At 38.9% G+C, this 8,108-nt stretch overlaps 1 long non-coding RNA gene across 1 annotated transcript; it reads left to right on the top strand.

Annotated features, from left to right (window-relative positions):
• The first annotated feature begins 26 nt into the window (after positions 1–26).
• Positions 27–5,117, top strand: LOC113966192. The gene is made up of 4 exons (XR_003533738.1): positions 27–937; positions 3,010–3,091; positions 4,738–4,847; positions 4,941–5,117. It is a non-coding gene; the product is annotated as an uncharacterized LOC113966192 (long non-coding RNA).
• The last annotated feature ends 2,991 nt before the right edge of the window (positions 5,118–8,108 follow it).

Raw genomic sequence — 8,108 nt, forward strand, 5'->3', positions numbered from 1 at the left:
ACACACACACACACACACACACACACACACACATAAAGCGTTCGCTAAATCAGGGGGTTTAAGCTGCTGTCTTGCTGAAAAGGTCGTTACTACAGACACCGAAATGGTAGCACTATTCTAATGCGTTGCAAAGACAAGCTGCTGTACCAGAAGAGCAGCAGGACTTCAGAGAGCACAAAGGCTGTTTTAACACAACCTGATGTATTTTATGGCAGCCAATTAAAATATATTAAGTTGAAATATGCAAGTGCAAACAATCCTTATCTTTGTTTCGCTTCAGCTCTGAACATGAAAACATACAACCTCTTAACATAATAATCCTGGTGATAGATTTGAGATTTATATTTCACCTTTCACGCTGGGGCCATCGGGGTGGAAAAGTCTTTCAAGTTCAGTTCAATACCAGCAGTGCTGAAACTGGTAAATAAACACAACTTCAATTTACTGTGCAGACACAGGAAAAACACGATGGAGTCGGAATTACCAGACCCTGGTGTTACGGGGGAAAGGAACTTTGGGCATGAATTCAGCCGAGGGTCTCTCCTGTAGAGAGCTATGGAGTATTAAACACCACCTGAACACAGAAATAAGCAAAATAATCTGGTTAATATTAGTTAATATTTCAATGGATTTTAATTGATTATCTGACAGGCTACACTTTCCTAAGAGAGGAGCCTGGGGTTTCCTATGACTGGTGGCCTGCAGTGCAGTCAACAAAAAAACTGCACAAGTACATAGACTAAGCAGTTTGCCAAGTTTAGAAATTTCTCTCTAATAGCCACATTAATGAAAAGGATAATTATCAGCAATTCCTGCTATGTGATGGGAATGTGCGATGGTAGTGAAAAACACACACAGACTCTGGAAAATAACACCCATGCTGAGGACTAAACACTGGGACAAACCTCTCTGATCTCTGAAGGAAAAGGCAACAGAGGTAATAGGAGATGGCTCTCCAGGCACACGGCCCGTTGTGGAAAGGCCAGCAGAGTAATATAAATTAACTAACAGAGCAAGTCCATTCATTTCCATGAAATTTATACCAAGGGATAATTTAGTCTCAATGTACAGAACATAGTCATAGCTCTTGTTTTATTCCCCAAGCAATTTATGTCCAGGGCACAGCCCTAGCAGTGGAATTAGTAGACTAGCAATCTTGTAACTTGTAATACCTTTCCTGATGCTATTAGTACTCTTGAGTGCCTTTATTCTGAGCTTCTGATTTTTTTCAGAATATTTTCATTCACATAAAATATTAGACTTTCTTATTACATTTGATGTACCACTGAAGAGCTGCAATTCTAAACCATAATACTGAGAACTGGAAACACAGCAGAATTACCACCTGCAACACATGAGATAAAAAAAGCAACACCTAAAGAACTATTTTAAAATATTGTTGTGGAGGAAGGAGACAGAAAATCTACTATTTATGCTATACTTTCCTTTTGATTGGGGGAATCCACACCTAGTAATAAATGGAATTCCCTACTGCTTCACATGGTGGCCATTTGGTTCCCTGCCTAATCCATCATGATGAAAGATAAATCATTAATAACTGTAACTATTTCTTGGTGATATGAAATCCTATCTACTGGTAATTGATGGCATCAACATCTTTTATAGAGACCAGCTTTCATTACCAACATAGGTCAAAATCAAACTTACAACCTAGAGGTGAAAGGCAGGTTTCTGCTATCAAATCTGTGGGCTGCTGGCTGGTTGACTCCTACAATGCAGCACAGCCAGTTTATCTGGTATTGCAGCAGGTAATGCATACTTGTAAATGTAAAACCTGCCACCTCCCATCAAACTCTTGGTTAATGCATTGGGGTTTGACCCTCCTCAGAATTTTTTAATTTTAATTTGGGTCAGAAAACAGGTCCAGCTGTTAAAAGACAAAGACTCTTCAGCTAGACTGCCCACCACCAGAACATTTGCCTGATCTAATCAACACCTGTACTTTCAGAGAACAATGTTTTAATGAGCCAGTAAAAAAATTATATGGCTACCTCACTGTGAGCATTTGAACACATCTTTTGTGATCTTTCTCTCTTCCTCCCTAAAAAAAAAGTGAGATACTCCAAAATATGAATGTCCAAAAGAGATATTAGATGAAACCTAATATTGGTCTCATTTATTATATTCTTTCAATAGAAGACAGTATCTCAAAAAATCCTAGTCTTCCATTTTCTTAATCAAAGACTTACAAAATTTGCATATTGATGTGATAATTGGTATGATTTTTAAAATGGCGCGAAAATTTGATACACATTGAACTCTGGATGTCTGAAGTGCTCTTAAGATTTACCCAAATTTCAAAAAACTGCTTACCCTTTTCACACGCTGAAAAGACAGTGTTTGTCCTGTACATGGTAGCATTTGTGCTTGGCCCATGCGTGTTTGAAAGTGCTGGGTTAAATTCTCAGTCTTAAGAGAGGAAATACAGGTCTGCGTGATTTGTGAAAGCACAGCTTTTAATGACACCAGTCATGTTCCCTGTTATCTTAGACAGAAAATGTGAAGCAGAACAAATATTAGGCTGTTGTCCAGAGTTCAGTCATTTTCTGATTACTAGTCAGAATAATACACACTTAAGAAAATTACTTTGCTCTCCAGGAAAACAATGCTGAAGATATTTTTTGAGGAAATAACCCATATGTTTTTTTCCCCTCTCTTTAGCACCTATATCTCACTCAGTTTAAGATATACTATATATATTTTTGTATTTCTAGGAATTGCTGTCTGATTGATGCAATGTGAGGTAATAGAGAAAACAAGGCTGCTCTCTTTTTACTTTTTATTTTCCTCTTCCCCCCCCCCGCTTTAAACTACTACTGTACAGATCATGTGTATTGTTTCCTTTGGAACTTCCTGAGAACTAGTTCAGGACATTTACCGATCTGTGACTCTGCTAAACCTGAAAAATTCATAACTACTGTGAGAAATTAGGTAATATAGTGATGATTTGAACTTGCAGCTGAATAGTATCATCTGTATTTTTTTCAGCTGATGGAGACTTCATAGCTCTTTGAGTTAAATACATGAACAGAAGTGATGAGGTTGGGCAGAGACTACTAATAGAAAGAAGGTAAGGAAAAAAGAAAATGTGAATCCTCCAGCTTCTTAATTCAATTTTCATTCTACCATTAAAAGCAATGTTGATCTAACAAGATTTCTTTTATATATAAATAATAATCTATTCTAGATTTTCTTGTAATAATATTTGGAATATTTACATAGCTTTCATTTGATTCAAGTGTACTTTATTTTAGAGTCATTACTTATAAAACTGTTGTTGTTCTCTCCCTTAACCACAGCCTTCAGAAAGTATAAAACAAAACATTTTCCTTTGGAGGCAAGGAGCAGGAAAGGTGATGGAACTGGGAGATGGGAGTGGTTTTCATATAGGTTGCTTCCATACCATGCACGTTGTTTGGTGTCACAAGAGCACAGCACTGACCTGTTTCCTTCCTACTCCATCTGAGCAGTGACTTTGGGGTCCAGCAGTGTGTGTGCTGTGTCACGGTGCTCCGCCCCTCCCGTTGCTCCTTCCCGCCTTCACTCCCGTACTCACGTGGGAAGCCGAGAAAGCAAATGTTTCATGGAAACGCAGTGTAAACACCAACACATGTAGCATATGAGGGACCATCAAGAGAAAGCATGAGCCCCAAAACCACTATTAAGAGAAGTAGCAGCCAGTGGAACAGGAGGGGCAAAGATGGGGTAAAAGATTAGATGGAGGGAGAATGCAGTAGAAGTAGAGAGTGGAGAAGAAAATGCAGCTCTCCTAGGAAACGAGAAGCAGATGAAAATAGGGAAACAAAGGATTAACAAACGCTGGTTTTCCTGCCTGACATACTTAACTAAAACCAGGCCCAAATCTCATGTTTGAGAAGATTAGTCAAGACCCTCCTGTTCCTGTAGCATCCCTGGTCATTGCTTTAACACATTCAGCTTGTTCAGATATCTGATTTCTGAGTCCTTTGTGTTGGATAGTGATAAGCTGATCAGCTTTAAGGACTAAATAGTTTTAGATTCCTTGCATTATTATTCCAGCGTGAATAATCACATTTTATAACTCAAAACCATTCCATTCAAGCATAAAAAACCCCCACTAATGTGATTGAGTGTGTTCCAAGAAAGGGCAGGAAAGGATACCACCTCAATCATTTTGCTGTTCATAAAATGACTGTTCAATTATGTTTCAGTCTTGAGATTTTTCTTCATAATATCCAGAGTAGGTGAGCATCCCGTGGCCTGAATACCTGCTGTAATTTGATTCTCCAGCACTTTACAGACGTGTTGGTGACTATCTACATCTCTGATCTAATAAAACTGTAGATAGTAACTGCACCTTGCAGTTTCTAGTCTCTTCTCTGAGCAGAAAAAGTCCATTAGGGTTGGTATTGCCCTGGAGTAAGGAAACTTTAAGAGTCCAAAAAACCTAAATCAATAATAGGAATCAAATACAGAAACTGCAGCGTTGACGTGGAAGAGAGAGAACATGGTGACCTATCATGGTTTTTCAGGGCAATATCCCACATTGCTGGATTTTTAAGAGTTATTGTTCTTCAATGATAGGTCAAATAGTATGGATAACCTTTTAAAATGAATTATTATATAGTAATATACATAGGCACATCTTACGTATTTAAACATAAGTGCCTTTTAATGACAGAGTCAGTATCACAGTTCATAATCCATCTTTGTCTTTTAACCCTCGCTACCACCGAGACAACACAAGCCCCACAGACATTTAGTCTCTCCCATAAAGACAAGCTGCCTGACAAACAAGTAGGAATTAGGACAGTCTCCCAACTCTGTGCTATATTCTCATCATTCCTGTGAGTATGTACTTGGCCAAAGGCAAAATTTCTGGTGCAGTGGTCAATGGCCTCTCAATGTTTCTGATGCTGTGGATTGTTTGCAGCTTGCAGATACACTGAAGGCCCTTGGATGTGGGTATTCCTTTTTGATATAATGAGACCTCTCTCTTCAGAAGACACATTCATTTTGGTAAATGAACACAATTTCTGTTACCCCCCTCTGGGGGAATTCTACATGACTCCAGCTCAGATCTTCGTTTTATCTATTTTTAAGTGGTTTGCATGCCTAGTCAGCACCCTACTATCTGTCCTCAGAGGGCAATAATGTTTATTAATAAACTTGAAGATGCTATCAAACAACTTGAGTCTGAAAATACAGAGGCATATCATACTGTTGGCTGTATTGGTGTCAGGCAATGGAGCAATATTTTGGCAAACATCACAGCATATAAGCAGAATGAATAAGCGCAAAAGCAGAAAAATAAAGAGGCTGCAGTGTTACTTTCCAGCTGTCAGTAACAACTCTGATTCTGTAGCCTAATTTTTACTCTCTGGTTTATGCTGTTCATTCAAAAAGCATTTGTGAAGGTCAGAGCTTGTGAGCAACACTTACCTGCACATCAGTTGCACCAAACAGACCCAGGACAAACAGCCAAACAATACCACATGCTGCCTCACACGCAGCCCGTGCTCCAATCGCCTCCCATCCACTCACAGCCAGAAATGTTTGTCTGTCTGGGTGGCATCTGCACTGCCTCACTCAGGGCTTTCTCTCCGATATAAATGTGCCAGTTTGGACAAGCCAGCTGAGACCAATTGAGGTCGGAGCCTCCACTTAAATGCTCCTATGCCTACAAACTAAACACAATACTAAGTAACATCAGCTGAAATGTAAGTTGTATCTCATTTATTTAAATTTAAAAAAACAGCATAAATTCTGACATCTTAGAAATAATTAAAAAAAATACAATGAACTTTTCTGCTAACTAGCCAGTTCACTACTGAATGCAATACCCTCACACCTTTCAGATCATGTGTCATTGCCTGGTGCTTCTCCAGAAATATTCTAGGCAGCAGCTTGATGCTGCCTGTAACACATAGGCTCCTTTGCAGGCAAGTACAGAAATTGGAAAAGTCACACCTTGTCCATAGTGGTTGCTGGTTGTAAATAAGGCAGCATCACCCAGGGGCCAGCACAGCCCACCCCAGCTGTATGCTCCACTCTCTCAGAGGATGAGGCACTCCTTAAGCCACCTGAAGCTCTCTGCAGAAACTAATGCATGGTACTCAGACAGCATTACGTTATTCTAATCAACACTGAATATCACTAGGGAAGCAGCTGTTGCATGCACAGACATGACAGAGTCTCTGGAGAGATGATGTTTCATCAGCCCTGTCCTGAAGAGACCACTGTCAAAGGCTAAAGACTATAGCTGTCTATGCTGGCATAGGATTTAACTACCTGTTATGCAGAGGTAAATCCCATTGTTACCAGCTGGAGATATTCAGTATTCACACAGCTTCTAGACCACTTCTGGAGATGTGTGAATCTGGAATCACATTTTAGACATCTGCTTGAAAGGTAGGGGTCAAGTGATGCCATTCACTTTTATTCAGGTGAGACTGTAGAGGAAACTGAGGAATGTGATGCATTTACAGTTACATATTTGCAGGAACACACCACTGTGTGTGGCAGTAGGATGGCTTTTAGACTTTCTGGACCTCAAGTGGTTTCTGCTCCTAATACCATTAAAAGCATATTTACCACACACAGAAACAACTGAAGTGGGAGAGACCCTCTGAACTCTATGAAATATTCACAAACAGCTTTAGGAACCCTGGGATGAAGTGAAGTACTTTCAAGCATAGACAGAAAACCTAATGGATATAAAAATCCTTCTTTAGCTCTTGGTGAGATTTGTTTTCACAGACCTAGCTATGATATGAGAAAATGTATTAGGTCATCCAGTCTGCCTCCTCTTCCAGGAGAGAAGTGGTCCCAGTGCTACTTTTTATAACATTTGTTCAGCCTAGCTCTGCCTGACTCAGACAACATAAGCCAAACCCACTTCTTGGGAATTTTCTAATTTTTTATAAATATTTGACTTTGTGGAATTTCCCCCAGTATTCCACCCAGAACAATTCAACACAATACGTATAAAGACACTGTGATGTAATGACTGTTATCCTGTTGATTTCATACTTATCCCCTTAGACAACTCTAAATAATTTCTCAGCCAGTGTGTTGGTGATGTCCCTCTAATACCTGTCTACGGTCATGCTCCTCCCCATTTGAACACATTATAGCTGTGCTCTGCTGTCACTGAGACTTCACAAGCAAATTCTTTCAGATGTTTTCCTGTCTGTTCCTTCCTCTCTGTACTCAAGACATTATTATTATTATTACACTTGAGAAAAAGGACAAGGAAAAGAAAGAAGGAGAAAGAAATTGAATGGAAAGGCAAAAATGCCTTTTTTCATGCTCCCCTAGCTGTGCAGGCACAAAAAGATCCATCCTAAATGGATGGCCCACACATAATTTAAGTTTTACCCCTAGGATTTATGATAGGGGTATTATCTTTATTTCTGCTTACTCTTACATGGCTCATAAATCCTTTTTTTTTCAATTATTAGAACATTTGAGTTTTCCATTGTGGTTTGGACAGTTCAGAAAAATGATGCTGCACCTAAAAGAGGTTAAACAGGAAGAGTTTCTGCTCTCACACATCTCAATATCAAGATAATGAACAGAGAACTCCCCCTGAAGGATTTTGTTTCCAGGATCTACTCCCAAGGGATTGTACAAAAAGTGCCACAATCATTTACAGAGGAGAACTGAGTTTAAGAGGATCGTTCTAAGATCCCCGTAATATTTGTTTTCTTTGCATATTATCCTTTCTGCTTCAAAAGAAAGAAAAAAACCCATATAAAACACAGTCATTCCTGCATCCAAGCTGCCTTTCAGATATGTGAAGCTTTTCCAAAACATAGAGACTTTATCGATTGCTGTTTTTTAAAATTACCCTAAAATGGACTTCAAACTCAAAGTGGTAGAGGAACATGTACAGACACTTTAAAATTTCAAAAATACTTACAGTTTAAGAAATATCTGTCACTTTTTTTTAATTTTTACAATCTGACCAAATCATATTTTTTTTCAGCATTTGAAGTCTCTAACATGTAAAGCAGAACAGTAAAAACATTAACATACCACAGCTTATCTTATGTATTAAAAATTTCATCAACTGTTGCATACAATCATCTCTCTGAAATAAAGCT

Source organism: Neopelma chrysocephalum, unplaced genomic scaffold, assembly GCF_003984885.1.
Source record: "Neopelma chrysocephalum unplaced genomic scaffold, ASM398488v2 Primary Assembly neopelma1_59, whole genome shotgun sequence".
Lineage (NCBI taxonomy): Eukaryota > Metazoa > Chordata > Aves > Passeriformes > Pipridae > Neopelma > Neopelma chrysocephalum.